Source organism: Phyllobates terribilis, unplaced genomic scaffold (assembly GCF_046119375.1).
Source record: "Phyllobates terribilis strain yellow unplaced genomic scaffold, ASM4611937v1 Scaffold_10__3_contigs__length_209671492, whole genome shotgun sequence".
In the NCBI taxonomy this organism is placed as follows: domain Eukaryota; kingdom Metazoa; phylum Chordata; class Amphibia; order Anura; family Dendrobatidae; genus Phyllobates; species Phyllobates terribilis.
In genome coordinates, this window is record NW_027362770.1 from 176,832,193 (window position 1) to 176,858,716 (window position 26,524).

Sequence of the window (26,524 nt, forward strand, 5' to 3'; positions counted from 1 at the left end):
GGATGTAACTCAGGATCAGTAATGTAATGTATGTACACAGTGACTGCACCAGCAGAATAGTGAGTGCAGCTCTGTAGTATAATACAGGATGTAACTCAGGATCAGTAATGTAATGTATGTACACAGTGACTGCACCAGCAGAATAGTGAGTGCAGCTCTGGAGTATAATACAGGATGTAACTCAGGATCAGTAATGTAATGTATGTACACAGTGACTGCACCAGCAGAATAGTGAGTGCAGCTCTGGAGAATAATACAGGATGTAACTCAGGATCAGTAATGTATGTACACAGTGACTGCACCAGCAGAATAGTGAGTGCAGCTCTGGGGTATAATACAGGAGGTAACTCAGGATCAGTAATGTAATGTATGTACACAGTGACTGCACCAGCAGAATAGTGAGTGCAGCTCTGGAGTATAATACAGGATGTAACTCAGGATCAGTAATGTAATGTATATACACAGTGACTGCACCAGCAGAATAGTGAGTGCAGCTCTGGAGTATAATACAGGATGTAATGCAGGATCAGTAATGTAATGTATGTACACAATGACTGTACCAGCAGAATAGTGAGCACAGCTCTGGGGTATAATACAGGAGGTAACTCAGGATCAGTAATGTAATGTATGTACACAGTGACTGCACCAGCAGAATAGTGAGCGCAGCTCTGGAGTATAATACAGGATGTAACTCAGGATCAGTAATGTAATGTATGTACACAGTGACTACACCAGCAGAATAGTGACTGCAGCTCTGGAGTATAATACAGGATGTAACTCAGGATCAGTAATGTAATGTATGTACACAGTGACTGCACCAGCAGAATAGTGAGTGCAGCTCTGGAGTATAATACAGGATGTAACTCAGGATCAGTAATGTAATGTATGTACACAGTGACTGCACCAGCAGAATAGTGAGTGCAGCTCTGGAGTATAATACAGGATGTAACTCAGGATCAGTAATGTAATGTATGTACACAGTGACTGCACCAGCAGAATAGAGAGTGCAGCTCTGGAGTATAATACAGGATGTAACTCACGATCAGTAATGTAATGTATGTACACAGTGACTGCACCAGCAGAATAGTGAGTGCAGCTCTGGAGCATAATACAGGATGTAACTCAGGATCAGTAATGTAATGTATGTACACAGTGACTGCATCAGCAGAATAGTGAGTGCAGCTCTGGAGCATAATACAGGATGTAACTCAGGATCAGTAATGTAATGTATGTACACAGTGACTGCACCAGCTGAATAGTGAGTGCAGCTCTGGAGTATAATACAGGATGTAACTCAGGATCAGTAATGTAATGTATGTACACAGTGACTGCATCAGCAGAATAGTGAGTGCAGCTCTGGAGTATAATACAGGATGTAACTCAGGATCAGTAATGTAATGTATGTACACAGTGACTGCACCAGCAGAATAGTGAGTGCAGCTCTGGAGTATAATACAGGATGTGACTCAGGATCAGGAATGTAATGTATGTACACAGTGACTCCACCAGCAGAATAGTAAGTGCAGCTCTGGAGTATAATACAGGCTGTAACTCAGGATCAGTAATGTAATGTATGTACACAGTGATTGCAGCAGCAGAATAGTGAGTGCAGCTCTGGAGTATAATACAGGATGTAACTCAGGATCAGTAATGTAATGTATATACACAGTGACTGCACCAGCAGAATAGTGAGTGCAGCTCTGGAGTATAATACAGGATGTAATGCAGGATCAGTAATGTAATGTATGTACACAATGACTGTACCAGCAGAATAGTGAGCACAGCTCTGGGGTATAATACAGGAGGTAACTCAGGATCAGTAATGTAATGTATGTACACAGTGACTGCACCAGCAGAATAGTGAGCGCAGCTCTGGAGTATAATACAGGATGTAACTCAGGATCAGTAATATAATGTATGTACACAGTGACTGCACCAGCAGAATAGTGAGTGCAGCTCTGGAGTATAATACAGGATGTAACTCAGGATCAGTAATGTAATGTATGTACACAGTGACTGCACCAGCAGAATAGTGAGTGCAGCTCTGGAGTATAATACAGGATGTAACTCAGGATCAGTAATGTAATGTATGTACACAGTGACTGCACCAGCAGAATAGAGAGTGCAGCTCTGGAGTATAATACAGGATGTAACTCACGATCAGTAATGTAATGTATGTACACAGTGACTGCACCGGCAGAATAGTGAGTGCAGCTCTGGAGTATAATACAGGAGGTAACTCAGGATCAGTAATGTAATGTATGTACACAGTGACTGCACCAGCAGAATAGTGAGTGCAGCTCTGGAGAATAATACAGGATGTAACTCAGGATCAGTAATGTAATGTATGTACACAGTGACTGCACCAGCAGAATAGTGAGTGCAGCTCTGGAGTATAATACAGGATGTAACTCAGGATCAGTAATGTAATGTATGTACACAGTGACTGCACCAGCAGAATAGTGAGTGCAGCTCTGTAGTATAATACAGGATGTAACTCAGGATCAGTAATGTAATGTATGTACACAGTGACTGCACCAGCAGAATAGTGAGTGCAGCTCTGGAGTATAATACAGGATGTAACTCAGGATCAGTAATGTAATGTATGTACACAGTGACTGCACCAGCAGAATAGTGAGTGCAGCTCTGGAGAATAATACAGGATGTAACTCAGGATCAGTAATGTATGTACACAGTGACTGCACCAGCAGAATAGTGAGTGCAGCTCTGGGGTATAATACAGGAGGTAACTCAGGATCAGTAATGTAATGTATGTACACAGTGACTGCACCAGCAGAATAGTGAGTGCAGCTCTGGAGTATAATACAGGATGTAACTCAGGATCAGTAATGTAATGTATATACACAGTGACTGCACCAGCAGAATAGTGAGTGCAGCTCTGGAGTATAATACAGGATGTAATGCAGGATCAGTAATGTAATGTATGTACACAATGACTGTACCAGCAGAATAGTGAGCACAGCTCTGGGGTATAATACAGGAGGTAACTCAGGATCAGTAATGTAATGTATGTACACAGTGACTGCACCAGCAGAATAGTGAGCGCAGCTCTGGAGTATAATACAGGATGTAACTCAGGATCAGTAATGTAATGTATGTACACAGTGACTACACCAGCAGAATAGTGACTGCAGCTCTGGAGTATAATACAGGATGTAACTCAGGATCAGTAATGTAATGTATGTACACAGTGACTGCACCAGCAGAATAGTGAGTGCAGCTCTGGAGTATAATACAGGATGTAACTCAGGATCAGTAATGTAATGTATGTACACAGTGACTGCACCAGCAGAATAGTGAGTGCAGCTCTGGAGTATAATACAGGATGTAACTCAGGATCAGTAATGTAATGTATGTACACAGTGACTGCACCAGCAGAATAGAGAGTGCAGCTCTGGAGTATAATACAGGATGTAACTCACGATCAGTAATGTAATGTATGTACACAGTGACTGCACCAGCAGAATAGTGAGTGCAGCTCTGGAGCATAATACAGGATGTAACTCAGGATCAGTAATGTAATGTATGTACACAGTGACTGCATCAGCAGAATAGTGAGTGCAGCTCTGGAGCATAATACAGGATGTAACTCAGGATCAGTAATGTAATGTATGTACACAGTGACTGCACCAGCTGAATAGTGAGTGCAGCTCTGGAGTATAATACAGGATGTAACTCAGGATCAGTAATGTAATGTATGTACACAGTGACTGCATCAGCAGAATAGTGAGTGCAGCTCTGGAGTATAATACAGGATGTAACTCAGGATCAGTAATGTAATGTATGTACACAGTGACTGCACCAGCAGAATAGTGAGTGCAGCTCTGGAGTATAATACAGGATGTGACTCAGGATCAGGAATGTAATGTATGTACACAGTGACTCCACCAGCAGAATAGTAAGTGCAGCTCTGGAGTATAATACAGGCTGTAACTCAGGATCAGTAATGTAATGTATGTACACAGTGATTGCAGCAGCAGAATAGTGAGTGCAGCTCTGGAGTATAATACAGGAGGTAACTCAGGATCAGTAATGTAATGTATGTACACAGTGACTACACCAGCAGAATAGTGAGTGCAGCTCTGGAGTATAATACAGGATGTGACTCAGGATCGGTAATATAATGTATGTACACAGTGACTGCAGCAGCAGAATAGTGAGTGCAGCTCTGGGGTATAATACAGGATGTAACTCAGGATCAGTAATGTAATGTATGTACACAGTGACTGCACCAGCAGAATAGTGAGTGCAGCTCTGGAGTATAATACAGGATGTAACTCAGGATCAGTAATATAATGTATGTACACAGTGACTGCAGCAGCAGAATAGTGAGCGCAGCTCTGGAGTATAATACAGGATGTAACTCAGGATCAGTACAGGGTCAGAAATGTAATGTATGTACACAGTGACTGCACCAGCAGAATAGTGAGTGCAGCTCTGGAGTATAATACAGGATGTAACTCAGGATCAGTAATGTAATGTATGTACATAGTGACTGCACCAGCAGAATAGTGAGTGCAGCTCTGGAGGATAATACAGGAGGTAACTCAGGATCAGTAATGTAATGTATGTACACAGTGACTGCACCAGCAGAATAGTGAGTGCAGCTCTGGAGTATAATACAGGAGGTAACTCAGGATCAGTAATGTAATGTATGTACACAGTGACTGCACCAGCAGAATGGTGAGTGCAGCTCTGGAGTATAATACAGAATGTAACTCAGGATTAGTAATGTAATGTATGTACACAGTGACTGCACCAGCAGAATAGTGAGTGCAGCTCTGGAGTATAATACAGGATGTAACTCAGGATCAGTAAAGTAATGTATGTACACAGTGACTGCTCCAGCAGAATAGTGAGTGCAGCTCTGGAGTATAATACAGGATGTAACTCAGGATCAGTAAAGTAATGTATGTACACAGTGACTGCACCAGCAGAATAGTGAGTGCAGCTCTGGAGTATAATACAGGATGTAATGCAGGATCAGTAATGTAATGTATGTACACAATGACTGTACCAGCAGAATAGTGAGCACAGCTCTGGGGATTAATACAGGAGGTAACTCAGGATCAGTAATGTAATGTATGTACACAGTGACTGCACCAGCAGAATAGTGAGCGCAGCTCTGGAGTGTAATACAGGATGTAACTCAGGATCAGTAATGTAATGTATGTACACAGTGACTACACCAGCAGAATAGTGACTGCAGCTCTGGAGTATAATACAGGATGTAACTCAGGATCAGTAATGTAATGTATGTACACAGTGACTGCACCAGCAGAATAGTGAGTGCAGCTCTGGAGTATAATACAGGATGTAACTCAGGATCAGTAATGTAATGTATGTACACAGTGACTGCACCAGCAGAATAGTGAGTGCAGCTCTGGAGTATAATACAGGATGTAACTCAGGATCAGTAATGTAATGTATGTACACAGTGACTGCACCAGCAGAATAGAGAGTGCAGCTCTGGAGTATAATACAGGATGTAACTCACGATCAGTAATGTAATGTATGTACACAGTGACTGCACCAGCAGAATAGTGAGTGCAGCTCTGGAGCATAATACAGGATGTAACTCAGGATCAGTAATGTAATGTATGTACACAGTGACTGCATCAGCAGAATAGTGAGTGCAGCTCTGGAGCATAATACAGGATGTAACTCAGGATCAGTAATGTAATGTATGTACACAGTGACTGCACCAGCTGAATAGTGAGTGCAGCTCTGGAGTATAATACAGGATGTAACTCAGGATCAGTAATGTAATGTATGTACACAGTGACTGCATCAGCAGAATAGTGAGTGCAGCTCTGGAGTATAATACAGGATGTAACTCAGGATCAGTAATGTAATGTATGTACACAGTGACTGCACCAGCAGAATAGTGAGTGCAGCTCTGGAGTATAATACAGGATGTGACTCAGGATCAGTAATGTAATGTATGTACACAGTGACTCCACCAGCAGAATAGTAAGTGCAGCTCTGGAGTATAATACAGGCTGTAACTCAGGATCAGTAATGTAATGTATGTACATAGTGACTGCACCAGCAGAATAGTGTGTGCAGCTCTGGAGTATAATACAGGATGTGACTCAGGATCGGTAATATAATGTATGTACACAGTGACTGCAGCAGCAGAATAGTGAGTGCAGCTCTGGAGTATAATACAGGAGGTAACTCAGGATCAGTAATGTAATGTATGTACACAGTGACTACACCAGCAGAATAGTGAGTGCAGCTCTGGAGTATAATACAGGATGTGACTCAGGATCGGTAATATAATGTATGTACACAGTGACGGCAGCAGCAGAATAGTGAGTGCAGCTCTGGGGTATAATACAGGATGTAACTCAGGATCAGTAATGTAATGTATGTACACAGTGACTGCACCAGCAGAATAGTGAGTGCAGCTCTGGAGTATAATACAAGATGTAACTCAGGATCAGTAATGTAATGTATGTACATAGTGACTGCACCAGCAGAATAGTGAGTGCAGCTCTGGAGGATAATACAGGAGGTAACTCAGGATCAGTAATGTAATGTATGTACACAGTGACTGCACCAGCAGAATAGTGAGTGCAGCTCTGGAGTATAATACAGGAGGTAACTCAGGATCAGTAATGTAATGTATGTACACAGTGACTGCACCAGCAGAATGGTGAGTGCAGCTCTGGAGTATAATACAGAATGTAACTCAGGATTAGTAATGTAATGTATGTACACAGTGACTGCACCAGCAGAATGGTGAGTGCAGCTCTGGAGTATAATACAGAATGTAACTCAGGATCAGTAATGTAATGTATGTACACAGTGACTGCTCCAGCAGAATAGTGAGTGCAGCTCTGGAGTATAATACAGGATGTAACTCAGGATCAGTAATGTAATGTATGTACACAGTGACTGCACCAGCAGAATAGTGAGTGCAGCTCTGGAGTATAATACAGGATGTAACTCAGGATCAGTACAGGATCAGTAATGTAATGTATGTACACAGTAACTCCACCAGCAGAATAGTGAGTGCAGCTCTGGAGTATAATACAGGATGTAACTCAGGATCAGCAATGTAATGTATATACACAGTGACTGCACCAGCAGAATAGTGAGTGCAGCTCTGGAGTATAATACAGGATGTAACTCAGGATCAGTAGAGGATCAGTAATGTAATGTATGTACACAGAGACTGCACCAGCAGAATAATGAGTGCAGCTCTGGAGTATAATACAGTATGTAACTCAGGATCAGTAATGTAATGTATGTACACAGTGACTGCACCAGCAGAATAGTGAGTGCAGCTCTGGAGTATAATACAGGATGTAACTCAGGATCAGTGATGTAATGTATATACACAGTGACTGCACCAGCAGAATAGTGAGTGCAGCTCTGGAGTATAATACAGGATGTAACTCAGGATCAGTAGAGGATCAGTAATGTAATGTATGTACACAGTGACTACACCAGCAGAAAAGTGAGTGCAGCTCTGGAGTATAATACAGGATGTAACTCAGGATCAGTAATGTAATGTATGTACACAGTGACTGCACCAGCAGAATAGTGAGTGCAGCTCTGGAGTATAATACAGGATGTAACTCAGGATCAGTAATGTAATGTATGTACACAGTGACTGCACCAGCAGAATAGTGAGTGCAGCTCTGGAGTATAATACAGGAGGTAACTCAGGATCAGTAATGTAATGTATGTACACAGCGACTGCACCAGCAGAATAGTGAGTGCAGCTCTGGGGTATAATACAGGATGTAACTCAGGATCAGTAAAGTAATGTATGTACACAGTGACTGCACCAGCAGAATAGTGAGTGCAGCTCTGGAGTATAGTACAGAATGTAACTCAGGATCAGTAATGTAATGTATGCACACAGTGACTGTGACGCGCCCCTGGGCCTGCGGTGTCGTGCGTCATCGCGCACACGGGGCTTACCCGGAGCCGGATCAGATAGGGGTAGTAGTCTCGTGGCGGTGACCCGGTCCGTGTCCAGGGAGTCAAACTGAGTGGCAGTATTTAGCAGTAGATGTTAGAATGTTCGACTACGCCACCCGTGGATTGCGGTCACGGAACCGCCACTGCACGGCAGACCGCTGAGGCCGGTGTTGTTTGTGCAGCTGAGAATGAGATGACTCCCCACGGGAGGAGTATGGCCTCAGGGCAGATCTGTTAGAGATGATGATGGGAGTGATGGTGCGGGCGTCCCAGTGCCGATGGTGCAGGTGCGACGACGAAACACGGAGGCTTGAAGTGCAGTTTCAAAAGCTTTACTCACAGTTCTTTACCAGGTCGCCCGTGCACAGTAGGACCACCCGAGTCATGCTGCGTCCACCAGGTCAGGGACTCGGCCAACTCCCAGGCAGTTCCAGAGCGTGGTCCTGAGCTCCCCTCTCTTCCTTTCTACTGGCCGTCCCCACCAGGGATCCACCTTTGTCCAGCTCCCTCGGGCCTTCTAGTGGTGAAACCTTTCCCGGCTTCCCTGACCCTATACGTGGTATGCCTTCCTGGTGGATATGGCGAGGGGTCGCGCCAAAACTTGTCCACGACCTCCGGTTCCTGGCTGAGGATAATTGGCCTCCACCAGTTTGGGATCCGGTACCCTGTTCTGCCAACCCTTCACCCGTTTTGGTTCTCTCGTGGGATCTCAGGGTTCCCTCTATGCTTTCGTCTCTGGGCCTTTCTTTGCATCTCTCTTCTTCCTCCTTTTTCCTTCTCTCTCTCTCTGCTTCAGGCCTGGCTCTGGAGCTGGGCCCAGACGGAGCCACAGCTCCCTGTCAGCCCTCTCTGGCTGAGCTCCTCTCTGCACAGAGCAGACCTAAAAGAAGACCTTGTCTAAAGATGGTGCCCACCTTATATACTCCCTCTGACACCCGAGCCCAGGTGACTAGCACCCAATGGGCTCCTACCTATGCCCAGAGTCCCTCCCCTATCTGCTCCTACACTACTGGGATGTTCCTCCCCCCCCCACTCCAGCCAGGGACAGACGCTGTCGTACCTGCACATCTATCTGGTGGGAGTACCGTTGATCTGTCCCCCGGAAATGGGGTGAGTGTAGTGCATGCAGCTATCTGAGCTCAGTTCCACACTCCATCCTTACCCGGGAGTGGAATACCACACCTCTGGTCTGAGGTGCAATACCCCTGTAGCAGCTGAGTCCTCGGGGTGCTACATTCCCCCCTGGTAAACCACAGCACGTCCTCGGGCTGTAAAAGAGCAAAACATAATAAACATACAAAATTTTTAAAGTATACGCTAACATATAAAACATTAACTACGAACTCATCCCTTTATGGGAGGTACTTTTCTCTTTTAACTCTACAGGTATAAAACATCATAAAAAACATTATCAGAAAATATAACTTTACAGGTAACTTTTTATATTATAATCTTAGCAGCATTAACTTTCAATATAAAACTCTTTCATATAGAACGTTCTTGTTCTTCTGGCCACGGTGCAACTTGTGACCAGGTAAAGTGCAACAGTCACTAGTAGAAAAACAGTTCCTTATAAAACCAGTAGGGGGCGCCTGAAGAAGCGCAACTATTTACAGGGTATGGCCGCTCTCAGTCCTCGGCCAGTGGGAATAGGGGAATGGCTGCTCACAGTCCTCAGCCTGGTAAGGGATTAGGGGCACACAGGAAACAGTTCTTTAAACAGTCCCACACTAGTCCCAACGGGGACCACACTTCACTCAGCAACAGTTCTCATACCCTGACGGGTAACTATATACAGTACTTTGTTTATGCTACTTCCCTTCAGTAGCGGTATCCTCTCCTTGTCTCCTTCTGAGGGTAGTCTTCAGACCCGTCCGGGTCCTCTTGGTCTTCCTCATCCTGCATCTCCTCCTCCGTCAACCGGTGCACGTGAAGGGTGTATGGTCCTTTGGCACACTGATGCCGGGTGAAGGTGACCTCATCACCTGAGTAAAGGTCACGTCCTCGGTGTCCCTCCGGCAGGTGAGACTCGACATCCCTGCGGGTGACAAAGACGTCGCCGGGGGTTCGGTGATCCCGGATAAAGCCCCAGCCGTTCTCCAGTTGAAATTTTATTACAGTCCCGGTGGCGCGGGGACCGTGGGCCGTACGGGGGTTTCGTCGGGCCCGGCGTTTCTGCTCCGCGCTTTGGACCTGCAGCCGTTCCTCACGGATCCGCCTCTCTCGCCGTTCCCTCCCAAAGACCTCCAGTTGTTGACGGCAACACTCCTCACGCTGGGCTGCGGCCACCCGGGTCTCTTGGGTGAACCCCATGAGGTCTTCACCGGTGCGGTCCCATGCAAATTGGGCCTCCTCCAGCGGGAGCGGAACAATTTTGGCTGGCGCCGGAGCCGGGATCAGAGGCTCACACAGAGGCCATTCCTTCCGGAGTCGGGGGTTGACGTACTCCGGTGGCCAAACGAAAGGCAGCCCGTCCGGGCTAGTATGCTGTGCGAACAGATCTTCACCCAGGGGTGGCACGGTGGAGGTAGAGGGCGCTGTAGGGGCAGCGGCGCCCGGGGGCGCTCGGCCTTGCGTCCAGGCCGTAGGCATCCTGTCTGGATTCAGGTATGGCGCCTTCCGGGAGGAGGGCGCTGTGGGGACCGCGGCGCCCGGAGGTACTCGGCCCTGCGACCAGGCCGGGGGCACTTCCTCTTTTGCCGCGCTCAGGGTCAAGGGGCGTGGCGTAACAGAGGGCGCGATCGCGGCTCCTGCCGCTTGAGGCCTAGTTGGAAGCAGCGGCGGTGCGGCAACGGGCGCGGTAAGTGGAACTTCGGGCTCTGCGACGGGGAGCTGGGGCAGGCTTACGGCTACGGGGCACGGGGTGATGACGTCCCCATTACCTGCTTCCATCCCTGCGGCTCCCTCCGCGGCGTCGTCTCCGGCCTTCGTCCCTCCTGCACCATCCTCAGGGGCAGACACGCTCCACGTTGCGGGTGGCATCCTCTGCTGGCGGGTTCCAGCCTGCTGGACCATCTCCCTTCTCCACTCGGCCAGTGCTTCCTGCTGTACCTGGGCCATCTTCCGGGCCAGGGCTTCCAGCGCGGTCTGTGCACGCTCCCGATCTCTAGGGAGCTGTGCCAGGATCTCCACCAGGCCTTCTGGGGTGGCAGCCTGCAACAGGTTCCGGACCACAGGGTCAGTGCTGCTAGACTCTTCCTCCATCTCCGGGTGCGATCTGTCCAGACTCCTCCAGGCCGCACCCATCTTCTCTGTTTTGTTCTCTATCCGCCCCCCTTGAGGGTGGTCCCGGGGCAACTTGGTGACAGTCAGTTCCAGGGGCAGCCCCCTCATGCTGATGGACATCTCTATCATTGCAGTCTCTGCTGGTGGGGGCGGTTTCCGCTTTTGGCGCCATTCTTGGACCTGGCCCACGATGGGAGGTGGCCTCTTGCCACCCTCTGGCACGCCCATAATGGAGTCCGCTCTGCCAGGGCGGGAAATCGTCTCAGATGGCGGGAATCGTCTCCTTATGGCGGGAAACTCCGTGGATGGCGGGAAAAGGCTGCAGATGGCGGGCAAACGGCGGGAAACGACCCGAGATGGCGTCCGATGGCGGGAACCCTCTGGAATTGGCGGGAGACTCCTTTTTACGGTAAATATGAACTTTTCTTCAGGCACGCAGTAACCGGTGGTTGCGGGCACGTAATCCTGCCGACTACGCCAAAGTTGACACGCCCCTGGGCCTGCGGTGTCGTGCGGCATCGCGCACACGGGGCTTACCCGGAGCCGGATCAGATAGGGGTAGTAGTCTCGTGGCGGTGACCCGGTCCGTGCCCAGGGAGTCAAACTGAGTGGCAGTATTTAGCAGTAGATGTTAGAATGTTCGACTACGCCACCCGTGGATTGCGGTCACGGAACCGCCACTGCACGGCAGACCGCTGAGGCCGGTGTTGTTTGTGCAGCTGAGAATGAGATGACTCCCCACGGGAGGAGTATGGCCTCAGGGCAGATCTGTTAGAGATGATGATGGGAGTGATGGTGCGGGCGTCCCAGTGCCGATGGTGCAGGTGCGACAACGAAACACGGAGGCTTGAAGTGCAGTTTCAAAAGCTTTACTCACAGTTCTTTACCAGGTCGCCCGTGCACAGTAGGACCACCCGAGTCATGCTGCGTCCACCAGGTCAGGGACTCGGCCAACTCCCAGGCAGTTCCAGAGCGTGGTCCTGAGCTCCCCTCTCTTCCTTTCTACTGGCCGTCCCCACCAGGGATCCACCTTTGTCCAGCTCCCTCGGGCCTTCTAGTGGTGAAACCTTTCCCGGCTTCCCTGACCCTATACGTGGTATGCCTTCCTGGTGGATATGGCGAGGGGTCGCGCCAAAACTTGTCCACGACCTCCGGTTCCTGGCTGAGGATAATTGGCCTCCACCAGTTTGGGATCCGGTACCCTGTTCTGCCAACCCTTCACCCGTTTTGGTTCTCTCGTGGGATCTCAGGGTTCCCTCTATGCTTTCGTCTCTGGGCCTTTCTTTGCGTCTCTCTTCTTCCTCCTTTTTCCTTCTCTCTCTCTCTGCTTCAGGCCTGGCTCTGGAGCTGGGCCCAGACGGAGCCACAGCTCCCTGTCAGCCCTCTCTGGCTGAGCTCCTCTCTGCACAGAGCAGACCTAAAAGAAGACCTTGTCTAAAGATGGTGCCCACCTTATATACTCCCTCTGACACCCGAGCCCAGGTGACTAGCACCCAATGGGCTCCTACCTATGCCCAGAGTCCCTCCCCTATCTGCTCCTACACTACTGGGATGTTCCTCCCCCCCCCCCACTCCAGCCAGGGACAGACGCTGTCGTACCTGCACATCTATCTGGTGGGAGTACCGTTGATCTGTCCCCCGGAAATGGGGTGAGTGTAGTGCATGCAGCTATCTGAGCTCAGTTCCACACTCCATCCTTACCCGGGAGTGGAATACCACACCTCTGGTCTGAGGTGCAATACCCCTGTAGCAGCCGAGTCCTCGGGGTGCTACAACTGCACCAGCAGAATAGTGAGTGCAGCTCTGGGGTATAATACAGGATGTAACTCAGGATCAGTAATGTAATGTATGTACACAGCGACTGCACCAGCAGAATAGTGAGTGCAGCTCTGGAGTATAATACAGGATGTAACTCAGGATCAGGAATGTAATGTATGTACACAGTGACTGCACCAGCAGAATAGTGAGTGCAGCTCTGGAGTATAATACAGGATGTAACTCAGGATCAGTAATGTAATGTATGTACACAGTGACTGCACCAGCAGAATAGTGAGCTCAGCTCTGGAGTATAATACAGGATGTAACTCAGGATCAGTAATGTAATGTATGTACCCAGTGACTGCACCAGCAGAATAGTGAGTGCAGCTCTGGGGTATAATACAGGATGTAACTCAGGGTCAGTAATGTAATGTATGTACACAGTGACTGCACCAGCAGAATAGTGAGTGCAGCTCTGGAGTATAATACAGGATGTAACTCAGGATCAGTACAGGATCAGTAATGTAATGTATGTACACAGTGACTGGACCAGCAGAATAGTGAGTGCAGCTCTGGAGTATAATACAGGATGTAACTCAGGATCAGTAGAGGATCAGTAATGTAATGTATGTACACAGTGACTACACCAGCAGAAAAGTAAGTGCAGCTCTGGGGTATAATACAGGATGTAACTCAGGATCAGTAATGTAATGTATGTACACAGTGACTACACCAGCAGAAAAGTGAGTGCAGCTCTGGGGTATAATACAGGATGTAACTCAGGATCAGTAATGTAATGTATGTACACAGTGACTCCACCAGCAGCATACTGGGTGCAGCTCTGATCAGCTGCTAGTCAGTGTGCTGATTACGGGTGTGGTGGCTGCAGATCCTGCTGTGAGCTCCTGATCTCTGAGAAAACAACACCTCTCCACCTGGGGACCTGCTCTCTCTCTTTCCCAGAGAGAGAGTGGGTTTCTGGGATGAGTGAAGGAGCCAAGTCCCAGGCTTCTGCTTCCCGAACCAGGCCGGCGGGGGGCAGAAGAAACCAGCAACCGGCCTGCACATCAGAGGACTCAGGGGTGAGACTCTGCACCAGGAGTCGCGGCAATGTGGCTCCTACTCCCCCTGGGATTGTGGAGACCCCTAGAAGCCGCAAGGCTTCCAGCATGGAGGAAAAGCCTGACAGCGGCGTGTATGATGGCGCTCCTTCTGGAGGAAAGCTGAGTGCTCATGGAGGTGAGGCCGACCTCCCTGAGAGGGGTTGTGCGCTGCAGGGACCCCGGGAGTCTGTGTCCACCTATGCCTCCCGGGTCATGATCCGCCTCCGTGAGTATGAAGATGCCAGTAAGCTCATCAGGAGGCTCCGGGAGGAGCTGCGCTGCACAAGCGCAAAAGCTGCAGGGGCCTCCAAACCAAGGAAGGCCAAGCTCCAGGCTGAAGTAAAGAGGCTGACAAGTGAGATTCACCTGCTGGAAATAAGGAAAGCCACCATCAGAGAGCAGAGTGGTCCATTCAAAGAAAAACTAATAAATGAAGACCGCTACAGAGAAATGGCTGATACCAGAGAGCAAAGGCAGATGGGGCTGCAGCCTGAGAGCCAGGTGGATGATGAGAGTGATGATGACCAGCAGGAAGCCCCACCTGGCAGCCTGCAAAGTCACCCGCAGGACACGTGCAGCGAGCTCCCTGCAGGACAGGCAACAGTGACATCCGGTCGCAGTTCTGCCGGCTCTGGGGAGGACAGTGACAGCAGCGGCCAGGGAGGGGAGCTAATGGCCGAGATTAAGCTCCTGGAGTCCCCAGTGTGCCTCCAAAACTTCCATCTTGGTGACGATCTACCAGAAGAGGCACCTGGGGGCCACAAAAAGGCAAAGAAGACCAAGCCAAAGCTGCAGGAGGCGGTAAGATACGTATATGCCCCCCTCCCTGTACCCCCTGAGTCGGCGGCAGGCTCAGCTCGCTGTATAAGCCCCGCTGCCCAGCCCAGCCCGGGTTCTGCTGTGGATCCGGTGCAAAGGCGCGGGGAGATTACAGAGCGCGGTAGTGAGGCGCAGAGCTCCGTCTCTGCTTGTAGTAGTGGGGACACAGCAGGAGGTGCATCAGCCGAGAGGCTGGACAGTGAGGGCGGCCCGGCAGTGGGCGTTCCATCAGGCCACGATGCTGTGGTGCGCTCCTCAGTGGGAGGGGGGAGCAGCCCGGTGTCGGGGGCAGCTCCGGTAACCTCGGCACCTCTGAATGCTGTTGCCGCTGATCACTTAGTTGAGAAGCGGCGGCAGTGTGAGGGGGCAGTTGGGGCTGAGCAATCCGATCCTCACACGAAAGTGCTATTTTGTGTTAGCGTCGCTGGTCCAGAAGATCCTGATGCTAAAGATCAGCGGCGCCTAACTGCAGCTAAAGATCAGCGGCACATTATACCAAATGCCAAACAGCGGAAATTACCGACCGATGATGTGGAGGGCACACATAAGACCGGGGGTGAGGTCGCCTCCAGTTCTATGGAGGTGACTGAGCCCCTTGTGCCTGATGCGGAGGTCAAAAGGTCATCCACCATTGTTACTGGTCCAGCAGGAATGAATGTGGTGGTGGAGGTGAATGAGGATAATTCATTGTCTAGTGGTGTGGTTGCTGGTTTGGTGGAGGGTGAGATGGAGGTGGGTAATGGTGATACTGTTGGGGCTGATGTGGTCACTGGTCCGGTTGCCCCCCCGGGGTGGCAACACCTGTCCAGAGTTATGCCAGTGTCACCTCCGGGGCAAATAGGGCATCCTCCTCGTCTCCGGGCTTTGGGGACGGCATGTTGCAACGGCGCCTTCTGGAGGCTCTAAAGAAGGGGGAGAGATCACTAATGGTAGAGGGTCGAGAGGTTGATCTATCCTTCTGGATAGAGAGGCATGGCCTCGGGGCCTTCCGAGAGCAAAAAGGGGGAGATACAGTGTGGTCCCTCCCAACAGCCGGGCCAGGCAGTGTGCGTAGGAATGTGATCCGTCTTCGGTGGAGGGGCAGTGATGCATGTCCGCCAAGGTCTAAAGTTGTGGAGCTCCTGCTGAGGATGGGCTTCAAGGCGATTGACATCTACGCCTTGATACATCCCTATTCCACGCCTGAGTTTGATGTCAGCTTTGTTCGGCCGGAGGGGCTTGAGCTCTTCTGGGCGAATTATGAGTTGACAAAAAATGAGCCCGGCTGGCGAGACTTTGCCGTTCAGGCAGTGTCTCGCCAAAACCAGATCAAGAAAGTGACCGTGATGACTCGTAACGAGTCGCTTTCTTGCTATGACATCATGACGTGGCTTGGTCGGTATGGAGAGGTGGTGGAGATGCCAAAGAAAAACCGCGACGAGTTTGGTATCTGGTCAGGGGCCTGGACGTTTATGGTAAAACTTAAGTGTTCAGGTGGTACGGTTGCCCACATTCCATCGTCTGCCTTCCTGGGTAGGGATCGTATCCTGGTCTTCTACCAGGGGCAACCGAAGCTCTGTCACAGGTGCGGCGACCCCACACACTTCAGTGCAAACTGCACCGTGCAGAAATGTGCGTTGTGTGGGGGTGTCGGCCATCTTGCCGCCTCTTGTGTGGAGATTAGGTGCCACCTGTGTGGTGAGTTAGGTCACCCATTCAGCCGTTGTCCTCGCTCCTTTGCTAATGCAGTCGAGACCCCGGTGGGAGTAAGCCGTGAGGCCGATTCTGCTGGGGAGGGGACTAGCAGGGGTGGGGGAGCTGAGGGGCCAGGGAAGAAAAGCAATAAAAAGACGCCTGCCCAGCTGAGGCGTCTAGACAAGCGCAGACAGGAGAGGGAGCGGGGCGAGCCCCAGACTACCGGGGCAGCCCCTGTCCTGGATGCCAGTGTTGCTGCTGAGGCCCCGAGGGATGATGAGTTGGATGAGGAGGTCAGGAGGATCCACAGGGAGGAAACTGCCTCTGCTTCAGAATCCTCCCATTATGAAAGTATGGATGAGGATAATAAGCGGTGGCTAGAGCACAAGCGTAAGCTCGGCACCAAAAAGAAGAAAAAGAAGGGAGATAAAACATCTTCTCTCGCTCTGACCAAGGTACCTAAGGAAGGTAAAACCGACTCCCCTCTGGTTGGTCTTTCTAACCGGTTCCAAGCCCTTGATAACATCTCTTCCTCTGAGGAGGAGGCTGAGGGTGAGGTTCCGGCTTCGGCGGAGCTTACAGGGGGCGCCGAGTCTCCTTCTCCTGGGGATGCAAGGTCCTTGGGGGGAGGGACTGGCCCAGAGTCCGGAGACGAGGACGAAAACAGAAGGAAAAATGTGGGAATGGACACCTCTGTGTCATTAAAGAGGGGGAAGGATTCCTCCTCTGACGCAGAGGATAAGGGGAGTGGGAAGAAGAAAGCCATCTAACTCAATCACCAATGATGGCGGTACCCACTCCTTTGACGCTGGCGTCCATTAATGTCGCCAGCATTAAGTCAAATATGGCTAGATTTGTGGCCTTTGATTTTCTCAGCCGGGTTGAAGCTGACATTTTCTTTTTGCAAGAGACCAGGCTGCCAAATATGGCAGAGGTGTTTATAGCTAAGAGGGAGTGGAGACTCGGGCCCTCCTATTGGTCTCTTGCGGCCGAGCCGTATAGCGGAGTGGCGGTCCTTTTTACCGCACCAGTAGAATGCCGACGGGTTATTGAGCTAGAAATGGGGAGGTGCCTGATATTAGATGTCCTCATGAAAGGGACAAGAGCTCCGGCTCATTAACATCTATGGTCCCCAATCTAAGTGGGACCGGAAGTGTCTCTTTACGAGGATCAAGCCCTACCTTTTTACGAGTCGGCAGGTCGTCTTTGGAGGGGACTTCAACACTGTCAGGAGGCCCCGGAATAGAGGAGGTTCCAGAGACAAGCTGACTTATGATAGCGTCGCCCTTAATAGTATAGCTAGTGAGGCTCGCCTGGTGGATGTCCACATCCGGCACACCCCAGGCCACGAGGGGTTCACCTATCATAGAGGTAACTGTAGGTCCAGGATAGACAGGTTTTATTTAAAGGAGGAAGCCGTCTCTTCAGCAGTATCTGTTGCTGAGGTGGAGTTCTCCGATCACTGTTTGATTTTGTTTCCCCTGAATGTTACAGAGACACCCCGGATGGGAAGAGGCTTTTGGAGGCTCAATTCGTCTCTCTTGGAAGAAGCGGCGATAAGACAGTCCTTTGAGGATTTTCTTCAGAGCCAGGTACCCTTACTGGATCTTTGTAGTAGTAAGTCAGAGTGGTGGGAGATGTTTAAGAAAAGGGTGGCGAGATTCTTCCGCCAGCTCTCGAGCCTCAGGAGCCTGGACAGGTATCGCCTGTATCAGGGCCTGAGGAGGAAACTCGAGCATCTTGTCTCAACTGGAGGTAGCTGCGAGGAGATCTCCAGAGTGAAATCTTTGCTAATGAGGTGTCAGTATGATAGACACGCATCTTTGGTTTTTGAGAGGGATTACGGGAAGTACCGCTCGCCCGACCCTTACAGAAACTGCAAGATGTCAGTGAATAGTAAAATTGTTACAGGACTGGTTGACACTGCGGGGTCCCTGAAAAGATCCAGATCAGGGATCCTGGAGGTCGTCAGATCCTTCTACTCGCACCTCTTGGGGAAGAGGGATCTGGATTGGGATGAGATGTCGGCTTTTCTGGCTGAAGCCGTCCCCGAACCAGGGGTAGACCCCTCTCTTGGTGTTTTGACAGAGATGATCAGGGAAGAGGAAGTTAAGTTGGCGATTGAAGGGCTTGCCCTAAAGAAATCTCCCGGTCCAGATGGCTTAACATCTGAATTCTATAAGACCTTTAAGGACGCCTTGGTTCCCCTCTTGACTGAGGTATTCAATGAGTGTCTTTCCTCGGGCACTCTGCCAAAGTCAATGAGGAGGTCTGCCCTGATCATCTTGTCAAAGGGTAAGGACCCATCTTGCATTGAGAATTGGCGTCCCATAGCGCTTCTCAATGCAGACAGGAAGGTTTTGGCAAAGGTGCTGTTTAATCGGCTGGTGAAATTTGCACCCCAGCTCCTTTCGGGGGCCCAGCATTGCTCTGTTCCGGGCCGCAGTACAATTAGTGCTGTACTCTGTGTCCGAGAGGCGGTGGAGCAGGTTAGGGCTGGTCACTGGAAGGGTTACATGCTGTCATTGGACCAGGCAAAAGCGTTTGATCGGGTTAATCATGAGTACCTCTGGTCTGTCCTTCTGAGATATGGCCTGCCGGGGGGCTTTGTTGATTGGCTTAAGACCTTGTACGCTGGGGCAGAGAGTTTCCCGCTTGTGAACGGTTGGATTGGCAGCTCTTTTGAGGTTGGGTGTGGTGTTCGCCAGGGTTGTCCCTTGAGCCCGCTACTGTACGTGTTTGCGATTGACCCACTTCTTAGGAGGGTGGAGCGTGGACCGTTGGCTGGGATCGGGATGGACCGGGCAGCACCGGAAGCCACTCTGAGAGTGGTGGCGTATGCCGATGACGTCACCGTTTTTGTTTCCTCTGATGGGGAGGCAGAATGGCTGATGTCAGAGGTAAATCGCTACTCGGAGGCATCCAGGTCTAAGATCAACCGGGACAAGTGTGAGAGTCTCTGGCTGGGAGGAGGAGATCCTGGTTTTGATCTCCCGGACACCCTTCCAGAACCCAAAGTCTCTGCAAAAGTTCTTGGCATCGAATTTGGCCAGGGGGATTACCCCAAACAAAATTGGGACAGCAGGCTAGAGATCGCCACTCAGAAGGTGAACTAATGGAAGGGTTGGTCTTTGACCCTAAGGGAAAGGGTAAACCTGATCAAAACTTACCTGCTCCCTTTGCTGATCTATCTGGGCAGTGTGTGCATCTTGCCAGAGCCTCTCTGGACTCGGGTCTACAGTTTGTTCTTTCAACTGTTATGGGGGAATAGACTGAACCTGGTCAAGAGGGAGGTTACTTACCGCACGAGGAGACTAGGAGGGTTGGGTATGGTTAACCCTGTGGTATTCCTTGTGAATACCTTCATTAAGATCAATATTGCAAACCTCTGGAAAGAGAGGGCTCCTCCGTGGGTATTCTCCTGTAGGGGATGGTTTCAGCCTTTATTCCAGGAATGGGAGACAGGAGGGCAAATGAAGGATCTCCGCACACCGCATGGACATTTCCCGGCTTACGCTACCGTGGTTCTGAAGGTAATTCGCCGGTGGGGTCTGGGAATGTGGGAGGTCAGGACTCTGCCAAGGAAGCTCCTTGACAAAAGGGTTCTGCTGACCCATTTTCAGAGGCCTCTGGCGCTCAGGGATTGCCCAAGTCGGGATCTTGGGGTGGGTCTGCATCTTTTGAATTCTATCAGGATCCCCTCGAAGGTTTGGGACTTGGCTTGGCGCTGCTTCCATGGGAAACTGTGTGTGAGGGACAATCTGAAGTGTAGGAGCTCTGAGGACAGGAACTGTCCTCGGGAGCATTGTGGTACCATGCTGGAAAGCATGGACCACTTCCTGCTTCGTTGTCCCTTTAACACAGAGGTGTACAACAGGGTGGGCGCCTCCATTGGCTGGCCCCGGCTGGCCGGTCTCTCTTATGCGGAATGGGCCTATGGAGCATTCGGGGACCTGGGTGGTCGGGACCGCTGCACCTTATTTCTAGTTAGCGCAGTGGTTAGGTATCACACGTGGAACGCACGGTGCTTAGTATCGACGCAGCGGAAAATCCTCCGAGTGGACGATGTGTTTAGGACCATATTCGGTGACCTGGTGAAGGTGCGTTCTCTGGAGTATGAGAGACTGGGTACACGGAGGGCCGCTCTCCTCTGGAGGGGCTTTTCTTTTAGTGTGCCCTAGTCTGGTCATCTCCTCTCCTGGTGGTGGGCTGCTGCTGACACCATAGATTTTTGTTTTATTGATCAGTAGACAGTGATGTAGGGCTGCAGGCGCCGAACTTGGGCTTTGTCAGTTGTGGTTATTGTATTGTTTGTTTCTGTATATATTGTATATATGGGTTTGGGTGGAGGTGTTAGGTTGGGTGGAGGGAAAAGGGGGGAGGTGGGTTCATCTTGTGGGACACTGGGTATTTGGGTGAAAAACTGGCACTGCCTGATCTGTCCTATGGATGTTGGACAAGGACTGAGGCATGAGACGCAGGACCAGCTCTCAGGTCAGTGCCGGGGAGGGACTGGTGGGCTCGAGTGTGGGGGGTTTTGTTTTGTCTTGTATATATTTGTATAGTTAGCATTTATTTTATTTATTTAAAAAAAAAAAAAAAAGAATGTATATATTAGTTTGTATATAATTTGTCGGTTATTGTTTATTATATTGTTATTATTTGTTTGGTAACCGGACCAGATGTCATGGTGTAGGTAGTTATTATTGTGTATATATGTATAATATGTGTGTGAGGAGAGAGGGAGCGGCTGGAGCAGCAGAATAGTGAGTGCAGCTCTGGAGTATAATACAGGATGTAACTCAGGATCAGTAATGTAATGTATGTACACAGTGACGGCACCAGCAGAATAGTGAGTGCAGCTCTGGAGTATAATACAGGATGTAACTCAGGATCAGTGATGTAATGTATGTACAGAGTGACTGCACCAGCAGAATAGTGAGTGCAGCTCTGGAGTATAATACAGGATGTAACTCAGGATCAGTAATGTAATGTATGTACACAGTGACTGCACCAGCAGAATATTGAGTGCAGCTCTGGAGTATAATACAGGATGTAACTCAGGATCAGTAATGTAATGTATGTACACAGTGACTGCACCAGCAGAATAGTGAGTGCAGCTCTGGAGTATAATACAGGATGTAACTCAGGATCAGTAATGTAATGTATGTGCACAGTGACTGCACCAGCAGAATAGTGAGTGCAGCTCTGGAGTACAATACATGATGTAACTCAGGATCAGTAATGTAATGTATGTACTCAGTGACTGCACCACCAGAATAGAGAGTGCAGCTCTGGAGTATAATACAGGATGTAACTCAGGATCAGTAATGTAATGTATGTACACAGTGACTGCACCAGCAGAATAGTGAGTGCAGCTCTGGGGTATAATACAGGATGTAACTCAGGATCAGTAATGTAATGTATGTGCACAGTGACTGCACCAGCAGAATAGTGAGTGCAGCTCTGGGGTATAATACAGGATGTAACTCAGGATCAGTAATGTAATGTATGTACACAGTGACTGCACCAGCAGAATAGTGAGTGCAGCTCTGGAGTATAATACAGGATATAACTCAGGATCAGTAATGTAATGTATGTACACAGTGACTGCACCAGCAGAATAGTGAGTGCAGCTCTGGGGAATAATATAGGATGTAACTCAGGATCAGTAATGTAATGTATGTACACAGTGACTCCACCAGCAGAATAGTGAGTGCAGCTCTGGAGTATAATACAGGATGTAACTCAGGATCAGTAATGTAATGTATGTACACAGTGACTGCAGCAGCAGAATAGTGAGTGCAGCTCTGGAGTATAATACAGGATGTAACTCAGGATCAGTAATGTAATGTATGTACACAGTGACTCCACCAGCAGAATAGTGAGTGCAGCTCTGGAGTATAATACAGGCTGTAACTCAGGATCAGTAATGTAATGTATGTACACAGTGACTGCAGCAGCAGAATAGTGAGTGCAGCTCTGGAGTATAATACAGGATGTAACTCAGGATCAGTAATGTAATGTATGTACACAGTGACTGCAGCAGCAGAATAGTGAGTGCAGCTGTGGAGTATAATACAGGATGTAACTCAGGATCAGTAATGTAATGTATGTACACAGTGACTGCACCAGCAGAATAGTGAGTGCAGCTCTGGAGTATAATACAGGATGTAACTCAGGATCAGTAATGTAATCTATGTACACAGTGACTGCACCAGCAGAATAGTGAGTGCAGCTCTGGAGTATAATACAGGATGTAACTCAGGATCAGTAATGTAATGTATGTATACAGTGACTGCACCAGCAGAATAGTGAGTGCAGCTCTGGAGTATAAGACAGGATGTAACTCAGGATCAGTAATGTAATCTATGTACACAGTGACTGCACCAGCAGAATAGTGAGTGCAGCTCTGGAGTATAATACAGGATGTAACTCAGGATCAGTAATGTAATGTATGTGCACAGTGACTGCACCAGCAGAATAGTGAGTGCAGCTCTGGGGTATAATACAGGAGGTAACTCAGGATCAGTAATGTAATATATGTACACAGTGACTGCACCAGCAGAATATTGAGTGCAGCTCTGGAGTATAATACAGGATGTAACTCAGGATCAGTAATGTAATGTATGTACACAGTGACTGCACCAGCAGAATAGTGAGTGCAGCTCTGGAGTATAATACAGGATGTAACTCAGGATCAGTAATGTAATGTATGTGCACAGTGACTGCACCAGCAGAATAGTGAGTGCAGCTCTGGAGTACAATACATGATGTAACTCAGGATCAGTAATGTAATGTATGTACTCAGTGACTGCACCACCAGAATAGTGAGTGCAGCTCTGGAGTATAATACAGGATGTAACTCAGGATCAGTAATGTAATGTATGTACACAGTGACTGCACCAGCAGAATAGTGAGTGCAGCTCTGGGGTATAATACAGGATGTAACTCAGGATCAGTAATGTAATGTATGTGCACAGTGACTGCACCAGCAGAATAGTGAGTGCAGCTCTGGGGTATAATACAGGATGTAACTCAGGATCAGTAATGTAATGTATGTACACAGTGACTCCACCAGCAGAATAGTGAGTGCAGCTCTGGAGTATAATACAGGATGTAACTCAGTATCAGTAATGTAATGTATGTATACAGTGACTGCACCAGCAGAATAGTGAGTGCAGCTCTGGAGTATAATACAGGATGTAACTCAGGATCAGTAATGTAATCTATGTACACAGTGACTGCACCAGCAGAATAGTGAGTGCAGCTCTGGAGTATAATACAGGATGTAACTCAGGATCAGTAATGTAATGTATGTGCACAGTGACTGCACCAGCAGAATAGTGAGTGCAGCTCTGGGGTATAATACAGGATGTAACTCAGGATCAGTAATGTAATGTATGTACACAGTGACTGCACCAGCAGAATAGTGAGTGCAGCTCTGTGGTATAATACAGGATGTAACTCAGGATCAGTAATGTAATGTATGTACACAGTGACTGCACCAGCAGAATTGTGAGTGCAGCTATGGAGTATAATACAGGATGTAACTCGGGATCAGTAGAGGATCAGTAATGTAATGTATGTACACAGTGACTGCACCATCAGAATAGTGAATGCAGCTCTGGAGTATAATACAGGATGTAACTCAGGATCAGTAATGTAATGTATGTACACAATGACTGCACCAGCAGAATAGTGAGTGCAGCTCTGGAGTATAATACAGGATGTAACTCAGGATCAGTAATGTAATGTATATACACAGTGACTGCATCAGCAGAATAGTGAGTGCAGCTCTGGAGGATAATACAGGAGGTAACTCAGGATCAGTAATGTAATGTAATGTATGTACACAGTGACTGCACCAGCAGAATAGTGAGTGCAGCTCCGGAGTATAATACAGGTGGTAACTCAGGATCAGTAATGTAATGTATGTACACAGTGACTGCACCAGCAGAATAGTGAGTGCAGCTCTGGAGTATAATACAGGAGGTAACTCAGGATCAGTACAGGATCAATAATGTAATGTATGTACACAGTGACTGCACCAGCAGAATAGTGAGTGCAGCTCTGGAGCATAATACAGGATGTAACTCAGGATCAGTAATGTAATGTATGTACACAGTGACTGCACCAGCAGAATAGTGAGTGCAGCTCTGGAGTATAATACAGGATGTGACTCAGGATCAGTAATGTAATGTATGTACATAGTGACTTCACCAGCAGAATAATGAGAGCAGCTCTGGAGTATAATACAGGATGTAACTCAGGATCAGTAATATAATGTATGTACACAGTGACTGCAGCAGCAGAATAGTGAGCGCAGCTCTGGAATATAATACAGGATGTAACTCAGGATCAGTACAGGGTCAGTAATGTAATGTATGTACACAGTGACTCCACCAGCAGAATAGTGAGCGCAGCTCTGGAGCATAATACAGGATGTAACTCAGGATCAGTACAGGGTCAGTAATGTAATGTATGTACACAGTGACTGCACCAGCAGAATAGTGAGTGCAGCTCTGGAGTATAATACAGGATGTAACTCAGGATCAGTAATGTAATGTAATGTATGTACATAGTGACTGCACCAGCAGAATAGTGAGTGCAGCTCTGGAGGATAATACAGGAGGTAACTCAGGATCAGTAATGTAATGTATGTACACAGTGACTGCACCAGCAGAATAGTGAGTGCAGCTCTGGAGTATAATACAGGAGGTAACTCAGGATCAGTAATGTAATGTATGTACACAGTGACTGGACCAGCAGAATAGTGAGTGCAGCTCTGGAGTATAATACAGGATGTAACTCAGGATCAGTAATGTAATGTATATACACAGTGACTGCACCAGCAGAATAGTGAGTGCAGCTCTGGAGTATAATACAGGATGTAACTCCGGATCAGTAGAGGATCAGTAATGTAATGTATGTACACAGTGACTACACCAGCAGAAAAGTGAGTGCAGCTCTGGGGTATAATACAGGATGTAACTCAGGATCAGTAAAGTAATGTATGTACACAGTGACTGCACCAGCAGAATAGTGAGTGCTGCTCTGGGGTATAATACAGGATGTAACTCAGGATCAGTAATGTAATGTATGTACACAGTGACTGCACCAGCAGAATAGTGAGTGCAGCTCTGGGGTATAATACAGGATGTAACTCAGGATCAGTAATGTAATGTATGTACACAGCGACTGCACCAGCAGAATAGTGAGTGCAGCTCTGGGGTATAATACAGGATGTAACTCAGGATCAGTAAAGTAATGTATGTACACAGTGACTGCACCAGCAGAATAGTGAGTGCAGCTCTGGGGTATAATACAGAATGTAACTCAGGATCAGTAATGTAATGTATGTACACAGCGACTGCACCAGCAGAATAGTGAGTGCAGCTCTGGGGTATAATACAGGATGTAACTCAGGATCAGTAATGTAATGTATGTACACAGTGACTGCACCAGCAGAATAGTGAGTGCAGCTCTGGAGTATAGTACAGGATGTAACTCAGGATCAGTAATGTAATGTATGTACACAGTGACTGCACCAGCAGAATAGTGAGTGCAGCTCTGGAGTATAATACAGGAGGTAACTCAGGATCAGTAATGTAATGTATGTACACAGTGACTGCACCAGTAGAATAGAGAGTGCAGCTCTGGGGTATAGTACAGGATGTAACTCAGGATCAGTAATGTAATGTATGTACACAGCGACTGCACCAGCAGAATAGTGAGTGCAGCTCTGGCATATAATACAGGATGTAACTCAGGATCAGTAATGTAATGTATGTACACAGTGACTGCACCAGCAGAATAGTGAGTGCAGCTCTGGAGTATAATACAGGAGGTAACTCAGGATCAGTAATGTAATGTATGTACACAGTGACTGCACCAGCAGAATAGTGAGTATAGCTCTGGAGTATAATACAGGATGTAACCCAGGATCAGTAATGTAATGTATGTACACAGCGACTGCACCAGCA